The sequence below is a fragment of the Pimephales promelas genome, chromosome 1, assembly GCF_988280905.1.
Source record: "Pimephales promelas chromosome 1, fPimPro1.hap1.1, whole genome shotgun sequence".
NCBI lineage: Eukaryota > Metazoa > Chordata > Actinopteri > Cypriniformes > Leuciscidae > Pimephales > Pimephales promelas.
The window spans coordinates 14234485-14259643 of NC_142769.1; the positions used below are offsets into that span (position 1 = coordinate 14234485).

General features: G+C 41.2%; 1 long non-coding RNA gene across 1 annotated transcript in view; it reads right to left on the reverse strand.

Moving 5' to 3' along the window:
• The window catches only part of LOC148998375 (uncharacterized), a 114321-nt gene extending 90892 nt beyond the window's left edge, over positions 1–23429 (reverse strand). The window contains exon 1 of the long non-coding RNA XR_016151668.1: positions 22074–23429. This is a non-coding gene — a long non-coding RNA (uncharacterized LOC148998375). The remainder of the gene's footprint in view (positions 1–22073) is intronic.
• Positions 23430–25159: the final 1730 nt, after the last annotated feature.

Genomic DNA, 25159 nt, shown 5'->3' on the forward strand with positions numbered 1-25159 from the left:
GGACCGTTATTCAGGAAGCACACCAAGGCGCATGATACATATGACTTCAAAAATTGCAGAGAAAGTCTAAAGTTTGGGATCATTATATGTTTATAAAGGGAGAGAACAAGATGCAATGTGTCTGCAAAGTATACCTGGCAGGGCTGCCAACTCTCACGCATTCAGCGTGAGACTCGCGCAATTCGATTTTTCACGCTGCGTGTATATCCCTTCGGTCAAATGCCTGAAAGATGAGTTCGTCTATAGATCTACCTGTTGAGCCACTCGTGATCGACTAGTTTTACCGCCGCATATTAATTCGCAAGTTAAAATATCCTGTAATCTAGTGCATTTAGTGTATCTAGAATAAAAAGAGTTTTATATACAGGTTTGTGGCTCTTAAAAAACTTTTGCTGGTAATTTACTCACCCCCATGTCATCCAAGATGTTCATGTTTTTCTTTCCTCAGTCGAAAAGAAATTAAGGTTTTTGATGAAAACATTCCAGGATTTTTCTCCATATAATGGACTTACATGGGAACCAGACGGTTCAAGGTCCAAAAGACGGTTAATAACAGTTTCAGATGCAGCTTCAAATGTCTTTAAACGACACCAGACGATGAATAAGGGTCTTATCATGCAAAACGATCGGTTATTTCAAAACTTATTCCAAAAATGTAACTTTTCTAAGGACAAATGCTAGCCTTGCTCTATTCTGTCAGGCGCGTTTGTAACGTCACGTATTACGTAATTACGTTCAAAAGGTCACGGGCGACGTAGCCGGAAGTACAGAATCAAAATCGTCCGACATCGTTGTTTTACCTTTTAATTACTTTTTTGTAAACAGCGTTTGAGTTAGTTTGCACGTTCAACCTATGCGTTCAACTTGTAAACACTGACTCTGTACTTACGGCTACGTCGCCCGTGACCTTTTGAACGTAATCCTGCTGCCGCCACAGAGTGCCATTTAGTTTTATATAAAGTTTAAATTATTTTATTGTCTCAAATCGTTGATAATGTATTCTGACTTTGCCCTATGCTGCAATAAATTTAGTTTTGCATTCATTTACATAAATCAGCTGCTTGAATGACAATTGCTGATGTAATTGGGTTTTCATGTGAGATTCTCAATTCATTCAGTTAACTGATGCTCTGAGGTAGTTTTCAGACTGCAGACTCAGCAACGATTGTATTTAATTGTACAGTACAATTATAACATAGAACAAACATCTTCATTTCATGTCATTAAACATAACAATATTGCTGCCCATACACTGATGAGAAAGTGTGAGTCCGGTGTGCGATACTTGGAGTTGTCCTAGACGTGGCGCAGCGCTGCGCTTCTCATTCGGTGTGCGACCCCCTTTACGGATGTGTATTTCACTGCCACTTCAATTCACTGTTCACACACACACACAAAGTCCCCACTTGGTTGGATAGATATCATTCAGAAAGTTCCCTCTTGGCTAGTGTGCAGCGACACTTCTGTGTTAATACATGTATATGTTAGTAATATAGACGTGTGTGTGCAATGGCACATAACTATGGCAAGTAAATTGTTAGGGACTGCATAACAAAGCATAGAAAGTATATGAAGAGAGAGCGTTAAATAAGAAAAATAGTATATATATATACATAATGTATATAATAGATATATAATTTAACTGTAATGAAGACATATTTCACTGCCAGTTCACACAGACAAAGTCCCCACTTGGTTGGATAGATATCGTTCAGAATGTCCCCTCTTCGCCAGTGTACAGCGACACTGCTGTGTTAGTAATATATAAATATATAGTTTTAGATCGGTAAGATTGTTTATGTTTTTAAAAGAAGTCTCTTCTGCTCACCAAGGCTGCAATTATTTGATAAAAAAAACAGAAATATTGTGAAATATTATTACAATTTAAAACAGTGTTTTTCTATGTGAATATATATATATATATATATATATATATATATATATATATATATATAATGTATATAATAGATATATAATGTAAGCGTAATTAAGAAAGATTTCACTGCCAGTTCACACACACACACACACAAAGTCCCCACTTGGTTGGATAGATATCATTCAGAATGTCCCCTCTTCGCCAGTGTACAGCGACACTGCTGTTAGTAGTATAGAAATATATAGTTTTAGATCGGTAAGATTGTTTATGTTTTTTAAGAAGTCTCTTCTGCTCACCAAGGCTGCAATTATTTGATAAAAAAACCAGTAATATTGTGAAATATTATTACAATTTAAAACAGCGTTTTTCTATGTGAATATATATATATATATATATATATATATATATATATGAAGAGTTCAGATGCAAAAGCCTCTAAGTGCCATTTGAAATTTTCTTCTAGAATGATCATTTTTTTCAAGCTTGTATATTTAAATTCAGTACTTTCACTTAAATAACAATGAGGATTACCTATTAATTGTAATTTAAGTGAAATTACTGAACTTGAATATATAAGCTTGATAAAAAATGATCATTTTTGAAGAATATTTCCAACGGCACTTAGAGGCTTTTGCATCTGAACTCTTCATATATATATATATATATATATATATAATGTATATAATAGATATATAATGTAAGCGTAATTAAGAAAGATTTCACTGCCAGTTCACACACACACACAAAGTCCCCACTTGGTTGGATAGATATCATTCAGAATGTCCCCTCTTTGCCAGTGTACAGCGACACTGCTGTTAGTAGTATAGAAATATATAGTTTTAGATCGTTAAGATTGTTTATGTTTTTAAAAGAAGTCTCTTCTGCTCACCAAGGCTGCAATTATTTGATAAAAAAAAAACAGAAATATTGTGAAATATTATTACAATTTAAAACAGTGTTTTTCTATGTGAATATATATATATATATATATATATATATATATATATATATATATAATGTATATAATAGATATATAATGTATATAATAGATATATAATGTAAGCGTAATTAAGAAAGATTTCACTGCCAGTTCACACACACACACAAAGTCCCCACTTGGTTGGATAGATATCGTTCAGAATGTCCCCTCTTCGCCAGTGTACAGCGACACTGCTGTTAGTAGTATAGAAATATATAGTTTTAGATCGGTAAGATTGTTTATGTTTTTTAAGAAGTCTCTTCTGCTCACCAAGGCTGCAATTATTTGATAAAAAAACCAGTAATATTGTGAAATATTATTACAATTTAAAACAGCGTTTTTCTATGTGAATATATATATATATATATATATATATATATATGAAGAGTTCAGATGCAAAAGCCTCTAAGTGCCATTTGAAATTTTCTTCTAGAATGATAATTTTTTTCAAGCTTGTATATTTAAATTCAGTACTTTCACTTAAATAACAATGAGGATTACCTATTAATTGTAATTTAAGTGAAATTACTGAACTTGAATATATAAGCTTGATAAAAAATGATCATTTTTGAAGAATATTTCCAACGGCACTTAGAGGCTTTTGCATCTGAACTCTTCATATATATATATATATATATATATATATATATATATATATAATGTATATAATAGATATATAATGTAAGCGTAATTAAGAAAGATTTCACTGCCAGTTCACACACACACAAAGTCCCCACTTGGTTGGATAGATATCATTCAGAATGTCCCCTCTTTGCCAGTGTACAGCGACACTGCTGTTAGTAGTATAGAAATATATAGTTTTAGATCGGTAAGATTGTTTATGTTTTTTAAGAAGTCTCTTCTGCTCACCAAGGCTGCAATTTTTTTTTTTTTAAAACACAGTAATATTGTGAAATATTATTACAATTTAAAACAGCGTTTTTCTATGTGAATATATTATATACAGTATATATATAAATATATATATAAATATATAAATATATATATATATATATATATATATATAATAGATATATAATGTAAGCGTAATTAAGAAAGATTTCACTGCCAGTTCACACACACACACAAAGTCCCCACTTGGTTGGATAGATATCATTCAGAATGTCCCCTCTTTGCCAGTGTACAGCGACACTGCTGTTAGTAGTATAGAAATATATAGTTTTAGATCGTTAAGATTGTTTATGTTTTTAAAAGAAGTCTCTTCTGCTCACCAAGGCTGCAATTATTTGATAAAAAAAAACAGAAATATTGTGAAATATTATTACAATTTAAAACAGTGTTTTTCTATGTGAATATATATATATATATATATATATATATATATATATATATATATATATATATATATATATAATGTATATAATAGATATATAATGTAAGCGTAATTAAGAAAGATTTCACTGCCAGTTCACACACACACACAAAGTCCCCACTTGGTTGGATAGATATCGTTCAGAATGTCCCCTCTTCGCCAGTGTACAGCGACACTGCTGTTAGTAGTATAGAAATATATAGTTTTAGATCGGTAAGATTGTTTATGTTTTTAAAAGAAGTCTCTTCTGCTCACGAAGGCTGCAATTATTTGATTAAAAAAACAGTAATATTGTGAAATATTATTACAATTTAAAACAGCGTTTTTCTATGTGAATATTTTATATATATATATATATATATATATATATATATATATAATGTATATAATAGATATATAATGTAAGCGTAATTAAGAAAGATTTCACTGCCAGTTCACACACACACACAAAGTCCCCACTTGGTTGGATAGATATCGTTCAGAATGTCCCCTCTTTGCCAGTGTACAGCGACACTGCTGTTAGTAGTATAGAAATATATAGTTTTAGATCGGTAAGATTGTTTATGTTTTTAAAAGAAGTCTCTTCTGCTCACCAAGGCTGCAATTATTTAAAAAAAAAAACAGTAATATTGTGAAATATTATTACAATTTAAAACAGCGTTTTTCTATGTGAATATATTATATATATATATATATATATATATATATATATATATATATATATATAGTGTATATAATAGATATATAATGTAAGCGTAATGAAGAAAGATTTCACTGCCAGTTCACACACACACACAAAGTCCCCACTTGGTTGGATAGATATCATTCAGAATGTCCCCTCTTCGCCAGTGTACAGCGACACTGCTGTGTAGCAATATAGACATGTATATGTTTGAGCATTATATAATGACACACCCACACACACACACATATATGTGTATAAGTATGTATAAGTTACAATATGAAGACAAGATTTCACTGCCAGTTCACTTCACTGTTCACACAGACACACAGTTCAATTGCAGGCTATATGAGTCCCCTGTTGGTAAGGTAGACATCGGCCAGAGTTTCAGGTCCCCACTTGGCATGTTTTTTTAAAAATAAAAAAATGCATATTTAAAGTTATATTATGAAAAAAGACCTTAAAAGAGAATTTTGTACGTCATTTTTGTTTCTTCAAAATGACCAGAAACACTAGTCCCCTCTTGGCCAGTGTAGAGTGATAGTCCCCTTTTAGTAATATAGACGTGTATGTGTGTGTGTGTGTGTGTGTGTGTGTGCGTGTGTGTGTGTGTGTGTGTGTGAGAGAGAGAGAGAGAGAGACTTGACTTTTACCATCCCTTTATTCTACATCAGCCTTTCTCAAAGTGGGTGCCGCGGCACACTGGGGTGCCCCCTGACTGTGTCAGGGGTGCCGCCAAAAAATTACGTAGGCTAAAAAAAAAAAAAAAAACAAAAAAAAACTGACATTTCATATATAAATATATTTGAATTTACATTCTTCTTTTTAAACATATGAACGTATTAATAAAATTGTAAATTCATTTTAGATAAATATATAAAATTAAGCATAAAAATCCGTCTCGCAAGACACGAAACTTGACGGAAGTGACGCAATCCATAGCAACGCGTTATAGCAACAACACCTCAGACTGACAGAAACGTAAAAATAAACGTAAATTTAGGTCACTTTAGTGACAGCATCATGGATCTTTTTTTTTTTTTTTTTTGAAAAGAAAATCCCCCCAAGAACCGGACAGTTTTTCTGTGAAATGGAGCCTCAGCCTACTTCCTCAGTACTGGGGATGCAACACGCCCTCTCCCGTTGTGTCTCATATATGGGATGAAACTATCAAACCAAGGGATGATTCCGCAAACACCTGACCACCTCTCATCCAACCCTGCCAGGATAGGGCGGCTGTGTGCGTCGCACCAGGCTCACGTCTCGATTGTGGTCACCCCCACCCCCGGCTTGTGTGAGCGCGTATACGCGCTGCATGCACGCATGTAGATCGTTCTCCCTCTCTCGTTGTGGATTATTGTTTGTGTGTGTGGGCGTATGTGTATGTGGGTGTGTGTGTGTGTGTGTGTGTGTGTGTGTGCATATGCATGGCACGGATAAAAAAAACAAGCACTATATGGAAAAACATTCCTGCTTATCTCTGGTGCATTTTTTAACATGCATCTTTTTCTTATTGCATTGTTTATATATATATATATATATATATATATATATATATACATATTAATGTCTCCCCCCCCCCCCCCCTTTTTTTTTAACTGCATCCTGCACTTCATTTGAGTTCTCCTGGTCTGGATTTGTTATTGGGTTCTTGTATTGGGCGGTCCACCTCTTACGGTTTTATGGCATTTGTGTCTCTGATTAATTATTTTGTGAATTACTTTGTCAACCTTTGTTTTTAAAGGTACTTTACAGTTTTTATTATTATTGCTATTTACAGTTCATGTTATGCTATGTTCATTACTGTTCTGTCTAACTAAACAAGACATTTGCATTTACATTTGGGTTATGCAGTGTTTTTAAATTAAATTTTACACTGGGGTGCCTTGAGATTTTATGCACTTTTGAAAGGTGCCCTGACTGAAAAAAGTTTGAGAAAGGCTGTTCTACATAGTTAAAAAAATGTAGATTAAACATTAAACCACCACAATCACATTTAACTTACACTTTCAAAAAAACATGCACATTTATATTCCATTCAATTATAAAACACTAAAATACCAATTAAAAACCAAAAACCCATACTCATTCACTGTAACCAGTGCTTCCTTAACTCCCCATTTCCATTTAAAGAAAGGGACATTATTAACATGCTTGTAATATGTATATTCTATAACCACTCGTCCTTCCACTAAGAATCTGAAAACCGCCACCATACAGATATCTCTTCCTGCATTTTTTTTCCTGATGAGATTTCAAAATTGCTAATTTGGCTTGACCTATGACAAAATTAGCAATTACACATTGTTCTCGTTTCCTATAATGACATCCCAAAATAAATAGACTATTAGTATACAGGAACCCTAATTTTGTTATTATTTTTCTTAGCATTACAAAATTAGGATAAAGTCTAGGGCAGTCACAAAACATATGAAAAACAGTATCCAAAGCATCACAAAAATGGCAATTTGATGTAACATTTTCATTCATCCTTGCAACAAACTGATTTGTAGCTAGGATACAATGGATTAATCTCCAATTAAGATCACCACATCTCTTGGAAATTGGAGGTTTATACAAAAGTCTCCAAGATGGAAAAAGTATCCACTCTCCCTTTCAATTGACTCACATGTAAAGTTTTAACACATAAATGATACAATGTTTTTTTCCCTATACAATCGAGTAACAATTTTCCATAACCCTTTAATAAGGAAATATGAACAGAATCACCAATGCCACATTCTTTAGGAAACACCTTTAACTGCGGAAAATTCAACAATTCAACACCATCCACCAAAACATGATCAACAAATTGAGCAAATGATAGAGGAATGGAGGATTTAAAAACCCTAACAAATCCTTCTATAATTCTAAGAGAAATCAATCCAACTTGATCAGCAAGGGACTGTGCAGTTCTCAATTGACCCCTACTTAAATCAATCAAATCAATAACTTTAGTAACACCAGTTTTCAAAAATCTATTGATTAAAGATTGAGATACATTTAATGGAAGTTCAATAAGGGGATTAAAAAAAATAGGTTCTTCCACACCATAATGCTCCTCAACAGTTCTTGATATTTCAAAACATTCCCATGATTTGAGCACTGAGACATAGAAACTAAAAGACAGATCAGAAAACTTTTTAACAAAAGTTGTCTTCATTAGGAATAGTTGTTTGTCAATACCTATTCCACCAATATCTTTAAGTATAGATCTCCCAGAAAACACCCAGGGCACATCATTTGAACTATACAATAATTTCTGCAATGTTTGCATCCTCATTGCCAAGATCTTTGACTCCAGATGTATAAGCCCTTGACCTCCCTCTGCCACTGAAAGCACTAGCTGACCAGAAGGGCCGGCCTCGGGCTGGACGGTCTCGGGCTGGACGGTCTCGGGCTGGACGGTCTCTGGCGCTGGCTGGACGGTCTCTGGCGCTGGCTGGACGGGGCTGGACGGAATCAGCGGAGAGGAGAGTTTAGGCTCGGGAGGGCTGGACGGAACCAGCGATGAGGAGAGTTCAGGCTCAGGAGGGCTGGACGGAACCAGCGGAGAGGAGAGTTCAGGCTCGGGGGGGCTGGATGGAACCAGCGATGAGGAGAGTTCAGGCTCAGGAGGGCTGGACGGAACCAGCGATGAGGAGAGTTCATCTTTAACAAAGCTGGACGGAACCAGCGATGAGGAGAGTTCAGGCTCGGGAGGGCTGGACGGAACCAGCGATAAGGAGAGTTCGGGCATTGGAGTGGGGTTGGACGAAACCAGCGGTGAGGGGGGTTCAGGCTCGACGAGGCTGGACGGGACCAGCGTTGATGAAAGCCCGGGCTCAGCAGGGTTGACGTGGAGTCCCATACCAGGGATTTTAGTGGGACTCACCCACTATTCTGACCGCTCGCTGTGTGTATTCTACATCCCCAGCCTCAGCGAGCGGTCCCGGGCACACCTCCCAGGGAGCGGTCCCGACGAGAATTTCGCCGCCTGTGTGGAGTGGGTGCTGGTGTGCTGTGAGTCTCCATTCACCGTGGAGGAAGTCACCAGCACCACTCCAAAGCTCGAACTCTCCTCATCGCTGGTTCCGTCCAGCCCCGCTAGGCCCGAACCCTCCTCATCGCTGGTCCCGTCCAGCCCTGCCGAGCCTGCGACGACAAGGACTGAATGGAACAGAGGGAACTAAATACACAGATGAATCAAACATAATGATGTGAAGACAGGTGATACTGATGAACAAGACGAGGAACAGGTGGCTGATGAGGGAGTGAGTTCGGGAGTAGAGACAAGAGGATCCTGGGAAGTGTAGTGCAGATGACGAAGACAGACTGGTGCAGACGAAGGACTGTGACATTAATATCCTCAGAATTTTTTATAATTAACGTTACATCATCCGCATAAGCAGTAAGTTTAATGTGGCCAATTTCAGGGGAATCAAAAAGAGAAACACCACATAACTGTTTCCTCAGAATAACTAGAAGCGGCTCTATAGATATCGCATATAGAAGGCCTTATAAGGGGCAACCTTGCCTTATGCCTCTAGTAACTGAAAAAGATCTAGTCAAAGATCCATTAATCTTAAGCATACTATGAATATCACTATACAGCAGTTTAATACAAGATACAAAGTATGGACCAAATCCAAAGGCTTTTAGAGTCTTAAACAAGTATTGGTGGTCTACTCGGTCAAAAGCCTTCTCCTGGTCCAAGGAAAGCAAACCAATGTCCAACTTGTTGTTTCCTTTTGAAATAGTAATGATGTCTCTCACCAAAAATAAATTGTCAAAAATTGACCGTTTAGGAATGCAAAATGTTTGATCCACATGGATTATGGTTGCCATATGTTGTTTAAGTCTGTTAGTCAATGTTTTCGACAAGATCTTAAAATCAACACATAACAGTGAAACTGGTCTCCAGTTCCCTTTCAAGGGAACTTCCAGCTGCATTGTCAAACGCGATGGTAACGCTCTGCGTGATTGCGTTGTGAAGCATCTATACAATCAGTCCAATGAGAGAGTAGGACGTCAGGTGACGTCATAGACCAGGAAACTATAAAGCACCCTTGAGATCAGACCGCGACAGCTTCTGTTGCCTTCAGCAAGCGATCTCTGTACTCTGTCTCTGTCTATTTATTGTTGTCTGTCAAGCACACTATATTACACACATATACAATGGCGAATCAGGAGTTTAAGCGTTGTGTTGTTCCTTGCCCTCGTTTCATCACGGGTGGGAACACACATCAGCTTTGTGTGGCTTGTCTGGGAGTGGAGCATGCCCAGTCAGTTCTCGAGGGAGCTGACTGCAAGCATTGTGTAAAGCTTTCTATGAGAACGCTCCGGGCACCGGGCGTTCTTTGAGAAGGACGGTTTGGTTCGCGTTCCCCGTGGTGCGGGTCCCGCTGTTGCTGAGGCACAGCATCGACTTGCATCTTGGGGTTCGCAAATGGATCTGGTAGCGGGGTTTGAGACGGGTCCCACCCTATCTCAGCCTCTACCTGCTGGATCCAGTGCCTCTGCCCAGGGAGGAGCCCTCTCTGCGGATTCCCCTTCCCGGGTTGAGGCACCAATGCTGACACTGTCCAGTTCCGAGGAATTGGATGTCGTCAGCGTTGACGCGGTCATGATGTTTCGCCAGCTCATACCCCGGTGATGAGGAGCTTTTGGAGGTTTTGTCACGAGCTGTAGCTAGATTAAATATTGACTGGCCAGCTGATGAAAGTGAAAGTGTTTCAAAGAAAAAAGTATACTTGATGACACATTTTTGTCATCCAAAACACTGCCTCCACGTCGGGGTTTACCGTTCTGTCCCGATCTCCACACTGAGGTGGCGAGATCGTGAAATAAACCTGTCTCATTCAGAGTGTTTAACCCGCAGACATCTAATTATAGTAACATAATAGGTGCTGCTGATCACGGGTATGCGGCGATGCCTCGGGCTGAAGAGACGTTTGCGAGCTATCTCTCCCCCGAGTCATCGTCATCATTAAAAGCCCCGACGTTACCGACCAGACCTTAAAAATACACATCCTCTCTGGTGGGTAAAGCATACTCGGCAGCGGGTCAGGCTGCGTCATGCTTGCACACAATGACAATATTGCAGGCATACCAGGCTGATCTACTTAGGGAAATTGATGAATGCGAGGATGTGAGCGCTGACGCAATTCGAGAATTGCGTCGTGCGACAGATCTAGCGCTCCGTGCCACTAAGGAGACGGCCAAATCAGTGGGTCGGTCTATGGCAGCCCTGGTGGCCACGGAGCGCCACCTATGGTTAAATTTATCTGAAATAAAAAAAAAGATAGATCTGTTCTGTTAGATGCACCGATGTCACCATCAAGTTTGTTCGGCGACGCTATTAATTGTGTCGTCGATCGATTTCAAGAAACAATAAAGCAGTCAGCTGCGTTTCAGAAAATCCTTCTTCGCCGTTTTGATGTTCCCGAGGCTGCTGGTCATAGAACTTTTATTAAATCTGAGCAGCCTCAGCCGAGTACTAGCTCCTCACACAGAGCACGCCAAAGGCAAAGCGTGGCCGCCCGGGCTCCTCCATAATCTTTGGAGCCTCAGTGGCGGTCACAATCCAGGTCAGTTAGGGGTTGGCAAGATCTGAGGACTTTCATCTCTAAAAAGGCCTGGAATAAGAAGAAGTCCTGACTCGCAGGGGGTCAGACTTCTGAGGGTGCTCCCCTCCAGGGAGGGATGGTTTCGAGGAATCATTCCTCCTCTGCGCCCTCTGGGGGGCGGTGCTCCGAGGAGCATCGCAGCGCTGCCACATCGGTTGTTCCCTGTCGGTTCGCCGCTTCAGGGCACCGAGGTGTCAGGGTCCCCGTACGGTCCTCCGAGGAGGGTCGTAGAATGGTCAGTTCGGTTGTTCCCTGTTGTTTCGCCGTTTCAGGGCACCGAAGTGTCCGTTCAACAAAATCCCGAGGCCAGTCTCGAGAGACTGGTCCCCTTAGTGGAATTCATGGCAGCGTGGAAACTACTGCCAGATATTTCTCAATGGGTCCTGCATGTGATAGAAAAGGGGTACAGAATTCAGTTCGGTTCTCGTCCACCCAGATTTTTAGGGGTCCTTCCCACAGTGGTGGTCCCCGAGCAGGCTCGGGTTATGGAACAGGAAGGTTACGTCCTATTCTAGATCTGCGTCAGCTAAACAGCAGAGTTCAAAAGCTCAAGTTCAGGATGCTTACACTCAAACAGATCGAGTCACAGATTCAGTCCGAGGACTGGTTTTTCACAATAGACTTAAAGGACGCTTATTTTCACATATCCATCCATCCTCATCACAGGAGGTTCCTGAGGTTTGCTTTCGGGGGCGAAGCTTACCAGTATCGGGTCCTTCCGTTCAGCCTAGGTCTATCACCCCGCCCTTTTACGAAATGCGTGGATGCAGCACTGGCTCCTCTCAGATCCCAGGGCATTCGCGTATTAAATTATATCGACGATTGGTTGATCCTAGCTCAGTCAGAGCAGTTGGCGGTTCAACATCGAGATGTTGTTCTGTCACACATGAAAAGGTTGGGGTTACGGCTAAATACCAAGAAAAGTGTGCTCCTTCCAGCACAGAGGACCACTTATCTGGGGGTAGTGTGGGATTCAACAACGATGCAAGCAAGATTGTCTCCAGCACGTATAACTACGATCCTTTTACAGCCGTAAAGAATGTGAAACTAGACCGGTCACTCACTGTGAAACAGTTTCAGAAACTGTTGGGGCTCATGGCAGCGGCATCCAACGTGATTACTTTTGGCCTTCTGTAGATGAGACCCTTGCAGTGGTGGCTCAGGACCAAGGGGTTTTCTTCGAGGGGAAATCCGTTTTGTATGATCAAGGTCACGCGGCAATGCTTACGGGCCTTGGTCATGTGGAAGAAACCTTGGTTCCTCGCCCAGGGCCCAGTTTTGGGGGTTCCTTGTCGACGCGTCACGTTATCGACGGATGCTTCCCTGACAGGCTGGGGGGCGGTCATGAGTGGTCGCTCGGCGACAGGTCTATGTCAGGACCATCAGCAGTCTTGGCATATAAACCAACTAGAAATGATGGCAGTATTTCGGGCTCTCAAATACTTCCTGCCAGACCTGAGGGGCCATCATGTGCTTGTCCTGTCCTGAGAGGGAACGAGAGCTGCGTTCGCCTGCCATACTTCCTGCATGCCCTGATCGACTTGCTTCAGGCCTTTCACAGAAGCTGTCGCGGTCTGATCTCAAGGGTGCTTTATAGTTTCCTGGTCTATGACGTCACCTGACGTCCTACTCTCTCATTGGACTGATTGTACAGACGCTTCACGACGCAATCACGCAGAGCGTTCCCATCGCGTTTGACAACGCAGCTGGAAGTTCCCTCTCAGGGAACCAGGGTTACATACGTAACCTGAGACGTTTTTTAGGCATCCAAGGTCTCCTTTTTTGGGGATCAATGTTAACATCGCTCTCAGGCAACTTAAAGGCAAAATCCCTCCATTAATGCATGCCAACAGGACAAATCTTGGCCCATTAGTTTCCAAAAGGATTTGAAAAATTCCACTGTCAGTCCATCCAACCCAGGTGACTTTCCGAGGCTCAGTTTTCCGAGACATTCCTGGACAGCCTGTGAAACCTCAGAGAAGGTTAATGGTTGATCAAGCTTTATCCTTTCATCCTCTAAGATGTTTGGCAAATACTGTAAAAATTGGTCTGTTGTTGAATCATCACACTGGTCAGAACAATACAAGTCCTCATAAAAAGAAATTGCATGAGACTGAATTTTCTCGTTGATCAGTTGTCACTCTGCCATTTGGAAGTTTCAATTGATGAAATTGTTTTTGCTCCCTTGGCTTTTTTTCAAGTCCCCCCCAAAAAAGTGGTGGGCATGTCCATTTCATTAAGTTGGGAAAATCTAGTTCTTAAAAAAGCAAAATTTCCTCTTTCCTCCAACAGATTTTTCAACAGAAGCTTGCTCTCTGTGATGTGATCATCAGAAGTTAAGCCATCACGAACATTTCTGACACTTTGTTCAAGGATGCTTTGTTCAAGAATCTTCATTTCTTCTTTTAAGGTTCTGATACTTTGAGCAGTAAATTGTTGGCAAAAGATTTTTATATGGACTTTGCCAATATCCCACCATTGACTTAAGGACTGAAATCTATTTCTCTCTTCTCTCCAAGATTCCCAGAAAAGAGTGAAAGATTGAAGAAAATTGTGATCTTCTAAAAGTCTATTATTGAAATGCCACTGTGATTTATAAATTTTAGAGGATACAACAGAAACAGATACTGAACAATAATGATGATCAGAGAGAAAGGAAGGAGAAATGCAACAATTAAAGAATTTATCTCTGTCTTTTTCTAACATAGAAACGATCCAATCTGGCTCCAGACAATGTTTTCGAATTTTTCTTTAACCAAGTATATTGTCTAACCCCAGGAAAAGCCACCCTCCACAAATCAACCCAGTCATGGTAATCAATCAGGTTTTTCAAAATTCCAGCAGATAATGGATGGGGTTCATCATGATTCGGATCTAAAAATGCATTTATCGTACAATTAAAATCCCCCCCCCCCCCTGCTCCTGACCAACACTTAGTGCATAAACATTGAAGAAAGTATAATCAATTTCACCAAGAGTAATATCTACACGCAAAATTCTACCAGGCATAATTTCTACCATAACTGGTTGATTACCAATACGAGACGAAAAGAGCATGGCAACACCTGCACTTAAATTTGTTCCATGACTCAATAAAGCATATCCCTTCCAATCTCTAACCCAGTGTGCCTGATTTTGTAGGTCTGTATGGGTTTCCTGAAGCAAGATTATATCTGCTTTTTTAAAAATTATAATAAAGCAGCTCTCTTTGCTGTGCCCCGACAACCATTGATATTAAAGGTCTCGATGTTAAAAAATGTCATATGGTTTTATTCCCTGACCGACGGTACGCTCGGCACAGATGCACTGGCGCACAGCTGGCCGCGGGGCCCACGCAAGTATGCGTTTCCCCCAGTGAGCCTTCTTGCACGGGTGTTGTGCAAGATCAAGGAGGACGGGGAGCAGGTCTTGCTGGTAGCCCCCTATTGGCCCACCAAGACATGGTTCTCCGAACTCATGCTCCTCGCGACAGCACCTCCTTGGCCTATTCCTCTGAGACAAGATCTACTCACTCAGAGACGGGGCACTCTGTGGCCTGGAGCTCTGGAGGCTGCACGTGTGGCTCCTGGACGGGACGAGGCAGGTTTGAGTTCGCTGCCACCTGCAGTGGCGGCAACCATCACTTCCGCTAGAGCGTTGTCAAATAGACACCTTTACGCGTTGAAGTGGAACCTCTTCATCAGCTGGTGCTCTTCTCGTGGAGAAGACCCCCGGAGATGTTCGATCAGTGTCGTGCTTTCCTTCCTGCAAGAAGGGTTGGAGCGCAGGCTGTCGCCATCCACCCTTAAGGTTTACGTCGCGGCCATTGCCGCCTCTCATGAAGCAGTAGAAGGTAAGTCCTTAGGGAAGCACGACCTGGTCATCAGGTTCCTGAGGGGAGCGAGGAGGCTGCATCCGCCTCGTCCTCCCCTCGTACCCTCTTGGGACCTCTCAGTAGTTCTAAGTGCTCTGCAGAGGCCTCCCTTTGAGCCTTTGCAATCTGTTGAGTTAAAGTTTCTGTCCATGAAGACAGCACTCCTGGTTGCATTGGCCTCCATCAAGAGGGTGGGGGACCTGCACGCATTCTCCGTTGACGAAGCGTGCCTGGAGTTCGGGCCGGCTTACTCTCACGTGATCCTGAGACCCTGGCCTGGATACGTGCCCAAGGTTCCCACCACTCCCTTCCGGGACCAGGTGGTGAACCTGCAAGCGCTGCCCCCGGAGGAGGCAGACCCAGCTTTGGCACTGCTCTGTCCAGTACGTGCTCTCCGCACCTACGTAGACAGAACGCGGTGTTCAGGACCTCAGACCAGCTCTTTGTCTGTCATGGGGGGAGCCAGAAGGGAAGGGCTCTCTCAAAGCAACGGCTGTCTCACTGGATAGTAGACACCATTGCTTTGTCTTACCAGCAGCAAGGCCGTCCGTGCCCCCTTGGTGTGACGGCCCATTCCACTCGGAGTGTGGCCTCCTCTTGGGCTCTAGCGCACGGCGCCTCGCTAACAGACATCTGCAGAGCTGCAGGCTGGGCGACACCCAACACCTTCGCAAAATTCTATAATCTGCGAATTGAGCCGGTGTCCTCTCACGTACTCCCTTCCACCAGTACTGGACCCGCTTAGGTGTCTTCGCTTGCTCGCCACTCCACTCCTCAGACTGGATAAGTGCGATATTCCCTCAGCGTCTTCCGTTGAAGCCTTGAGTCCTCCAGCACCGATGATGCGGGCACCATTCTTGTTACTCTGGTTGCTGGCTAGGTGCACCCATGTGCACGGTTCCCTATGGTAACTGTCTCATGTGTATTATCCACTGTAAGCCTCTGTGAGCATGTGTCTTCCCTTGGCAAGCCATCTGCCACCCCTGGAGTTAAATTCTAGTAGCCACCTGCGGTTGGTGCTCCAGTGATCTCCATATGCGTCCTATACGGCCATATGTGTATTTGTAAGTCCTCCTTCGGTAGGCATCTGGTAGCATGTCCCTCCCGGGATATGTTTCCCAGTATACCTTGGTAATTCTGTGTCAAAGTAGGATCCCGGTAAAAAAAAAAAAAAAAAAAAAAGGTAAGGTCCGGGGTCCAGACTTTTGCAGGGCACTGGAAGACAGCTTGAAGATGGCGTGATGGCACTGACCCCCATTCTCCGTCACTTCTGATGTAACTCGAAGTGACTACGAAAGGGAACGTCTCGGTTACGGATGTAACCCTCGTTCCCTGAGTAGGGAACGGAGACGTTACGTCTCCCAGCCACTTCTGCTGTACCGCTGGGTAGACGCCAGAGTTCAGTCTTGGCTCCTCAGCGAAGACATACTGCGGTTGCGTTCACTTCCTCCTTTTATACCCACAGGGTGGGGCGGAGTTACGCTATGCAAATTCCGCAGCCCCAAGGCATTTCATGCCATTGGCTCGTTGTTAAATACTCGAAGAGGATTGGCTTTCTATGCGAAACCCCCATTCTCCGTCACTTCTGACGTAACGTCTCCGTTCCCTACTCAGGGAACGAGGGTTACATCCGTAACCGAGACGTTTCCTGTACATACATTACATCTATATACTTTTGATTTATTAACTCATATAGCAACATCCTTTTCTGAACATCTCTTGCACCATTTATATTAAGTGAGCTCACCTTAATTGCACTCATTAATAAAAATGAAAAGAAATGGCACAAAAAAATCATTAAAAGAAAAAGACACATGGAATTATGTTGTTTCAAAACCATTTTTATTATGTAGCTCTTGTCTCAATTTTGCAACAAACTTTTTAAGCCTGTAAATTTCTTGCACAGTGAATTGTTCAGTTCCTTCACCCCTCATTAATGCTCCAGCTGACTCAATAAACAATCTCTGATCAGGAAAAAAATCCACAACATGTACATTTTTTGCATTCTTAGTTTTGTGCAAAAAATCCCTGATTTTTACAAACGAGTATTCACTCTGTTTTCCTCTATTTTTACAGTCAGGTGCCTCATCTGAATCATCCATGTGCTATGTGCACTATCATTATGTTTACCATCACTGTCACTACTTTTACTGGCTCTTCCCATCTTTGTCTTGACCCTTTTCCTCTTGATAGTAGGAGTTTTGAAAATGTCCTCCTCATTGACTGACTCACTGTCCACTCCTCCTCCCTTTAGAACTGCCTCTGCAGCCTCAACCACCTGACTACATTCAACCGGCACTTCTATCTCCATATCATTCACCTGTTCCTTCTCGCTCTCCACCACATTCTCCTGTACCTGCACCCCCACTACACCTCCATCCTCAGCAGTGCCAGCATCAGCAGTATCAGTCTTCTCTGGACATGCACCTCTTATGTGGCCCTCTCGTCTGCATCCAAAACATTTCATTGTTTCAGATGAAACAAACACGATGTAATCAAACCCATCAATCTTAAATTTTAAAGCCACACTAATTTCATCTGTTTCATTTTTCAGAATCAAATGAACCTGACGTCTAAAACATACACCATGTTTTAACAAAGGCGATTTGCAGCCTAAAGGATTTTTTTTTTCATTTGGGAGACTACCTTTCCATGCCTTGATAATTCTGTTAACAATATATCATCTTTTATGAAGTGAGGCACATTTGACAGCGTGACTTTCCTTGCTGGCTGAACCAAAGGAATTACAGTGGTAAAAGTATCTTTTATTACCACCCCACTTTGAACCACACCAGTCACTTTCTCTATACTGTCAAGAAAAATAACAACAACCGCACTACTCATTCGTGACGCTGACATGATACTCTCATACCCGACGGCCTTTCCGACCGCGAGACTACACTCTTCAACAGAGCAATCCATTACCGGCACGATTTTAATTCCGTGCCTGCGTGAGAGTCTGTCAAACGCCAATGGGTCTAACGCCGCCGATACCGCCATTGCCCGTGTTATACACCTGGCCAGCAAACGCTGGCAGGCGGCGGTCTCAGCTTATAGCCTCACACAAAGCCTTTCCTTTCTACACACAAAAACGAAAACCAAACTCCAAAATTCTCCCAAACCAGAACTTTATACTCAAACACAGCGAGAGAAAAAAGACAAAAAAAAGACAGGAAAAAACTCACTCGTTTCGCACCACACTCACTCCCAACATTCGCTCAGAGAGAGAGAGAGAGAGAGATAGTAATATTCATTCAGGTGCTTGCAAAAAATAAATGTGAGATTTCACTTCATGTCACTCATGTTTGAAGGTTCCGCAGAGACAACAGAGCTCAAGAACAAAGATTCCATAATCAGATTATCCCTTTAAAAACACACTAAAAAGAAAAAAGAAAATCCTCGCTTCTCATTCTCACCTTCATGCGAAGCTCCTTTCTGAATTATTTTACCTGTGACCTCTAAACAAAGACCTGCAGTGAATTCCAGCACACTGCCATAGATTTACACCAATACATAAAACAATGTTAAGATCTGTGTAACACAAACACAGGCACATAAATATATCTGATTGAGCATTCATTAAAGACAGTTCACTGAAACAACCAAAAACAAACTTATGATTGTTGATTGTGAGATTGTATGGTAATATTATATATATATATATACTGTATATGTATTTATATATACTGTATATATATTTATATATACTGTACATATATTTATAAAACGGTTAGTTCCAATCCTTGATTCTGATTGGTCAATAGCTGTGTTTTATTCACGATAAAACACGGCTATGACCGCTTCACAACGGTTATATTTGTCACTGCACCCTTAGCAACACCCTTAGCAACCACCATATCAACATAAACATAGAAAAAAGAATTAAGAAGGCTAAAATGTTTAAAGTAAATTTCGATTTACTAGGCGGCATGACGATGGATAAGTGGTTTGAGGAACAATTTGGAGAGACTTCTACAAATACCAAACGTCGTGCTGAAGTGCTGAAATGTAACATTGACACATTCGAGAAGACTCGTAATGAAAAAATACCGTGCAGCAAACCCAAGGGGCAGTGAAATGCTTCGGTGACTGGTGTAGTGAAAAGGGTTGCAGCATTTTAAACAAATCACCAAGACAGAACTCAACGCACTCATCCGTGACTTCTACAGAACTGTCAGAAGCTCCAAAGGAGAAAAATATGGGATCAGTAGCTATGTAGCGTTACGTGCGGGTCTGAACAGATTCCTGAATGATCCATCCTTGAGTTTGTCCTGGTGTCTGATGAGAGACAGCGAATTCACAATAATGTTTTCGTTGGAGTCGTAAAGACAATGAGAAGAGAGGGTTGTGATAAAACGGAGCATCACACACCGATTTCTACTAAAGATTTCAGCACCATCCAGCACCAGCAACTGTCTGATGTGCTTAATCCCAACATACCTGTCACTACACCAGTCACCGAAGCATTTCACTGCACATTGGGTTTGCCGCACGGTATTTTTTTCAAGCGCTCCCCCCAGCCGACACCACAGGCACACAACAGAGGACCACGGAGACAGAGGCAAGTTTCAAAGGAGTAACAATCTTTATTGAACAATGTAGCAAAGAGCGCCGGTTGAATAGACTCCACTTTCCCCTAGATATCCTTCAGCCACGGTCCAACGTGGATCAACTGCCACCGTGCCTCTCGGACAGCGATTTCGGGACTCCGTTCACCAGCGGTGCTGTAATTCTCCCCAGCGGTGCTGCAAACTTCCAGACTTGAGTAGTAAGTGTAACAGGTGGGAACCCTCACCGTACACAGTACTCTCTTCGGTTCGTAGCAGGAGGACAATGGGTTAAAAGGTTACTTCCCCGGAGACGCTGCATACTTCTTCTCCACAGTATCACGTACTCTCGTCGGTGCCAGTAATGGAACAGTAGTTTAACCGTTTCAGACTTCCAGAACTCGAGCAGTAAGTATAGCAAGTGGGAACCCTCACTGTACACAGTACTCTCTTCGGTTCACAGCAGGAAGACGATGGGTTAAAAGACTACTTCACCAGGAATGCTGCCTGCTTCTCCTTCATGGTACAAAGTACAATCTTCAGTGCATAGTAGCAAGACAATGGGTTAAAAGATTACTTCATCAGCAGTGCTACATGTTTCAGTTCACAGTAGGGAGACAGTGGGTTAAAAGATTACTTCATCAGCAGTGCTGCATGTTTCAGTTCACAGTAGGGAGACAGTGGGTTAAAAGATTACTTCATCAGCAGTGCTGCATGTTTCAGTTCACAGTAGGGAGACAGTGGGTTAAAAGGCTACTTCATCAGCAGTGCTGCATGTTTCAGTTCACAGTAGGGAGGCAGAAGGTTAAAATATTACGTCACCAGCGGTGCTGCATGGTTCAGGACTCGAACAGTAAAATAGAACAGGTAAGGATCCTGTATCACTCTAGGCTTCTGATGGAGAGCAGCTTTTTTAATAACTTTCCACAAACATGCAGGCATGGATTGGGGCCACTTCTCAGCAAAGACGCATCACACTTGTATATAGTGATATAGATATTATACCGCAAAGCGATGATGTCACTGATCATTACATGGTGACTTGCATAATACGTACTGCTGAAATATGTCATGTTGCGCCACGTTATAGACCAGGCAGAACAATCCTTCCAACCACTATAGATGGATTTTCAAATAGCTTACCTGATCTATCTAAGCTGCAAAGTGAACCCAAACAAACAGATGAATTAGAGGAAATGACTAGCAGTTTAAGCACCATTCTTACTAGTACATTAGATATTGTTGCGCCAATTAGATTAAAAAAGGTTTGAGAGAAAATTAAAGCACCATGGTACAACAGTGCTACGCATGCTATCAAGAGAGAAACTCGCAACTTAGAGCGTAAATGGAAACAAACTAATTTAGAGGTCTTTAGAATCGCGTGGAAAGACAGTATGTCACGTTATAAAAAGACACTAAAAACAGCCAGGGCTGAGCATCTCCGCAAACTAATCGAAAATAACCAAAATAATCCAAGGTTTTTATTTAACACCGTGGCTAGACTAACAAATAAACAGACATCACCAGAACAAAATATACCGTTACAGTTTAGTAGTAATGATTTTATGAATTAAATCAATGCGAAAATAGAAAGCATCCGAAACAAAATTATAAATGTACAATCCTCTATGGTGTCTTATGATTCAGCTTCAATTATGGCCCCTCTAGAACAACTAAACCGCTTTACAACGATAGGACAGGAGGAGCTAAATAAACTTATCATTGCATCTAAACCAACAACTTGTTTATTAGATCCAATACCCACTAAACTACTGAAAGAACTATTACCTGTAGTGGAAGAGCCTCTCCTCAATATTATTAACTCGTCTTTATCTTTAGGTCATGTCCCAAAAATATACAAGCTGGCTGTAATAAAACCGCTCATTAAGAAACCGCAATTAGATCCAAATAACTTGGCAAATTACAGACCCATTTCAAATCTTCCATTTATGTCCAAAATACTTGAAAAAGTAGTGTCCGCTCAATTGTGCTCTTTTTTGCAAGAAAATGATATCTATGAAAAATTCCAGTCAGGATTCAGACCGCATCATAGTACAGAAACTGCGCTAGTTAAAATTACAAATGATTTACTTTTAGCTTCCGACCAAGGCCGTATTTCAATACTAGTCCTACTTGATCTTAGCGCTGCGTTCGACACTATAGATCATAAAACACTCTTGGATCGACTACAAAACTTCACCGGTGTCCAGGGACAGGCATTAAGCTGGTTTAGATCGTACTTATCGGACCGTTCTCATTTTCACTTTCCAGCGCTCAACATGTAAACCTCACGGGACTCTGATCCAACGATGGATCTTTCCTTTTGTTCGTCTAAAAGTTTCATCTTTTCCTCAAGTGGACTACCAAGTTCGTCTTCCAGGAAAGGAAGTGGACTTTGCCGAACTATCTCCTCGGGTAACGTCACCTCAAAAACTCTCAGCCTTTCAAACACTGGCGCTAAATGCCGACGAACGCCACGTGACTCCCCACGGAACAAAGCAGCCATGAACGAGCCGGGACGGGCCGCGCAAACATGCCGCGGCCGCGCTTCACGTGACGCACGCGCGCCGGACCGGCGCACCTCTAGCCGACACGTGGCCCGAACGGGTCGAGCAACGAGCCCACGACTCACACAGACCCAATGTGCCTTGCAAGTATACCTTCTTTTAGAGCTTCTAAGAAGCATTAAGAAAATGTTTTTGGTGGTGTCCAGAAAGGTTAACTGACTGTTTTGATGAACGTAACTCTCTCTCTCACAACTCACTCTCTCTCTCACTCTCTCTCTCTCTCCAACTCACTTAACTCGCGCGTATCCATTGTCTAAACGCTCTGCGTCGTCTTAGTTTGTGTTTTAATGTTTGTAAATACATGTATCATTGTAACGTAGTGAATGCTTAAGTAGTAACTTTATTAAATACAAAATATGCTTACCTTGACTGATTGTCTTGCTCATGATACGGGTCAATGAAATGTCAATTTAAAGCTACACGCTTTACAGAACTATAAATACCTAAGAGGGTATTTGGTTATATAGCAGGGAAGGCAGATTCTAGTGGCCACAGAATTTGTTTTCAGAAGCTATATAACTTAATTGAGCTAATTGATTTTACCTGTCTTGTAAAACGTGGTCCTTGCAATCAATAACAATTAATTTGTGGTTGATTGCGGGGATGCACATGTATGCATATGGGTAAAATTAATAAATTAACATGTAAGACCGGTCTGATCCAAATCTGTATGAATAATTATTAATTATCAATTATTAATTATGATATGCAAATTCCCCCCCTGATCAGACCCGCCTTGTGTCTTTACAGACTGGTGGAGAATGCGGGCATTTCAAACTTGTTTATGAGCAATCAATTTCAAGCTAATGTGTATTGTTATTTAATATTGTTTATGTAATATTTAATATTACACGCGCATCGGAGTGAACGCTTTGCGAACTCACGATATGACTGATCTGGGCACGAAAGCCGCCTCAGTCAAGCACATTTAACAAGCTGCTAAATGTTCAAACATTTTAGTCACTGTTAATTGTTAAAAATAAATTGCAGTTTCCATAGTATTAAATTTGTTCTGGCACAGATGGAAGAGAAACCTCTGCGCATAAACAACATTTTTAATAATTATAACTCCTCTGAATGAACGATAATCTTCTGAAAGAGTCGAAGACAAGATCGGTAAAACGATGCTCTTTTACTGTTCTTAAAAGGCCTTATATTATAATCGTTAGAGTAACGATAAGCTCCTGGTTAAAAAAAACATTGACTTAGCTACCCAATGTATAAAACCGTCAAGCATATTATCATAAGTGCTATTTGATATATGCCTGTTGGAGCAGGAAACAGACGAGTAATTCCTGTTTTCCTTTGCACAATGCAGCGAAGAAAACCTGCGAACGTGTTTTAAACAAATATAGCACCAAAAAATCCAAAACTGAAAACATTCCAATCATTAATACTAGTTTTGATAAATGTTATTTGGAGTTTTGAAACAGACGAGTAATTCCTGTTTTCTTTTGCACAACGCAGTGAAAAAAAAAAATCCTGCCAAACGTGCTTGTAAAATATAGTACCGGAAAGAAATCCGTCGAGATTTAAAATTCCGTAATATTTGTGATTATACAGCAGGGAGGGTGGTAACGCTCCACTCCCTCTGAATAAATCACAGGGTCAGGGGGCTGGTTGTAATACTACTGCCAGACACTAGGGTGCGCCCTTGAGTGCTTTGCAGTATCAAATTTCCACCGGTGTCCTGACTTTACCCCGTGTGAGCGCAGTGGCGCCATCGTGTGGACACTAACAGCTAGGTCATCTTTTCCTCAAAATTCTCTGTTAGAAAATTCCTATTTTCTTACTGAAATTTTGAACTAGTTTCTCTAACTTTCAATGCATGTGCAATTTACCGCCTCGTTGTAATAACATGATTTTCTTTACCTTGACTGTGTGCACTTGTTTTGAATTTGGTTCAAATGACATTTAAATTTAAAATTCAGAATTAAGTCTTAGCAGCTTCTGATGACCACTTAGGGGAAAGCGCCCCCTTGTGGCCGTCCCTTTGGTAAGTCATCAGCTAACCTCACTCTGTTTCGCATGGCTCTCTCTGTTGGTTGTATTCTGGTTATCACTGATCCCTCACCGTAATCGTGATTATCATCAAATATGACACCAACCTTTAATTTCCTACACTTATTCAAATTTGGTTTGAAACAGACAAATTTCGAAGTTAATTTGAATTAATTCTCTCATTTCCCATTGGGAATTGTTTATGGCTTTATTTCTATATTTCCTCCTCAAATTATTTTTAATAATTTTGATCTGGTCTCGGTACAACTGTATCCTTACTAATCTAATGGTTACTTAACCCCTATGCATTTGCTCAATTTGAATTGTGTTTAAATCAGTTTGAATGCAATTTAAATCAAGCTCTCTGTCAGCCCGGTGAAACACTAGCAGGAAGTGGCCCAAAACCCTTAGTGGCCAAAACCCGCCACTACAGCTCGCTTCCTCCTGTGTTCTTCATTGCGGCACTCTATCCCTTTCCTGAATGGAGGCTAGGTTATTCTGATAAGTAACATCGTCATAATTTCCCTTTTGTTTATACTATAATTTTAGTGAAGCTGTTGCCTTTGATTTTTCTACAAAAAAAGACACTCAATTTGATTTAGATAAAGGAGCTTTAACCCCCTGAGCCCGACGGCGTCGTCGACGATGCCACACGTCACCTCCGATAAATGTTTACATAACTCGATGACAGATTTATCGATTTTCTTACCGTT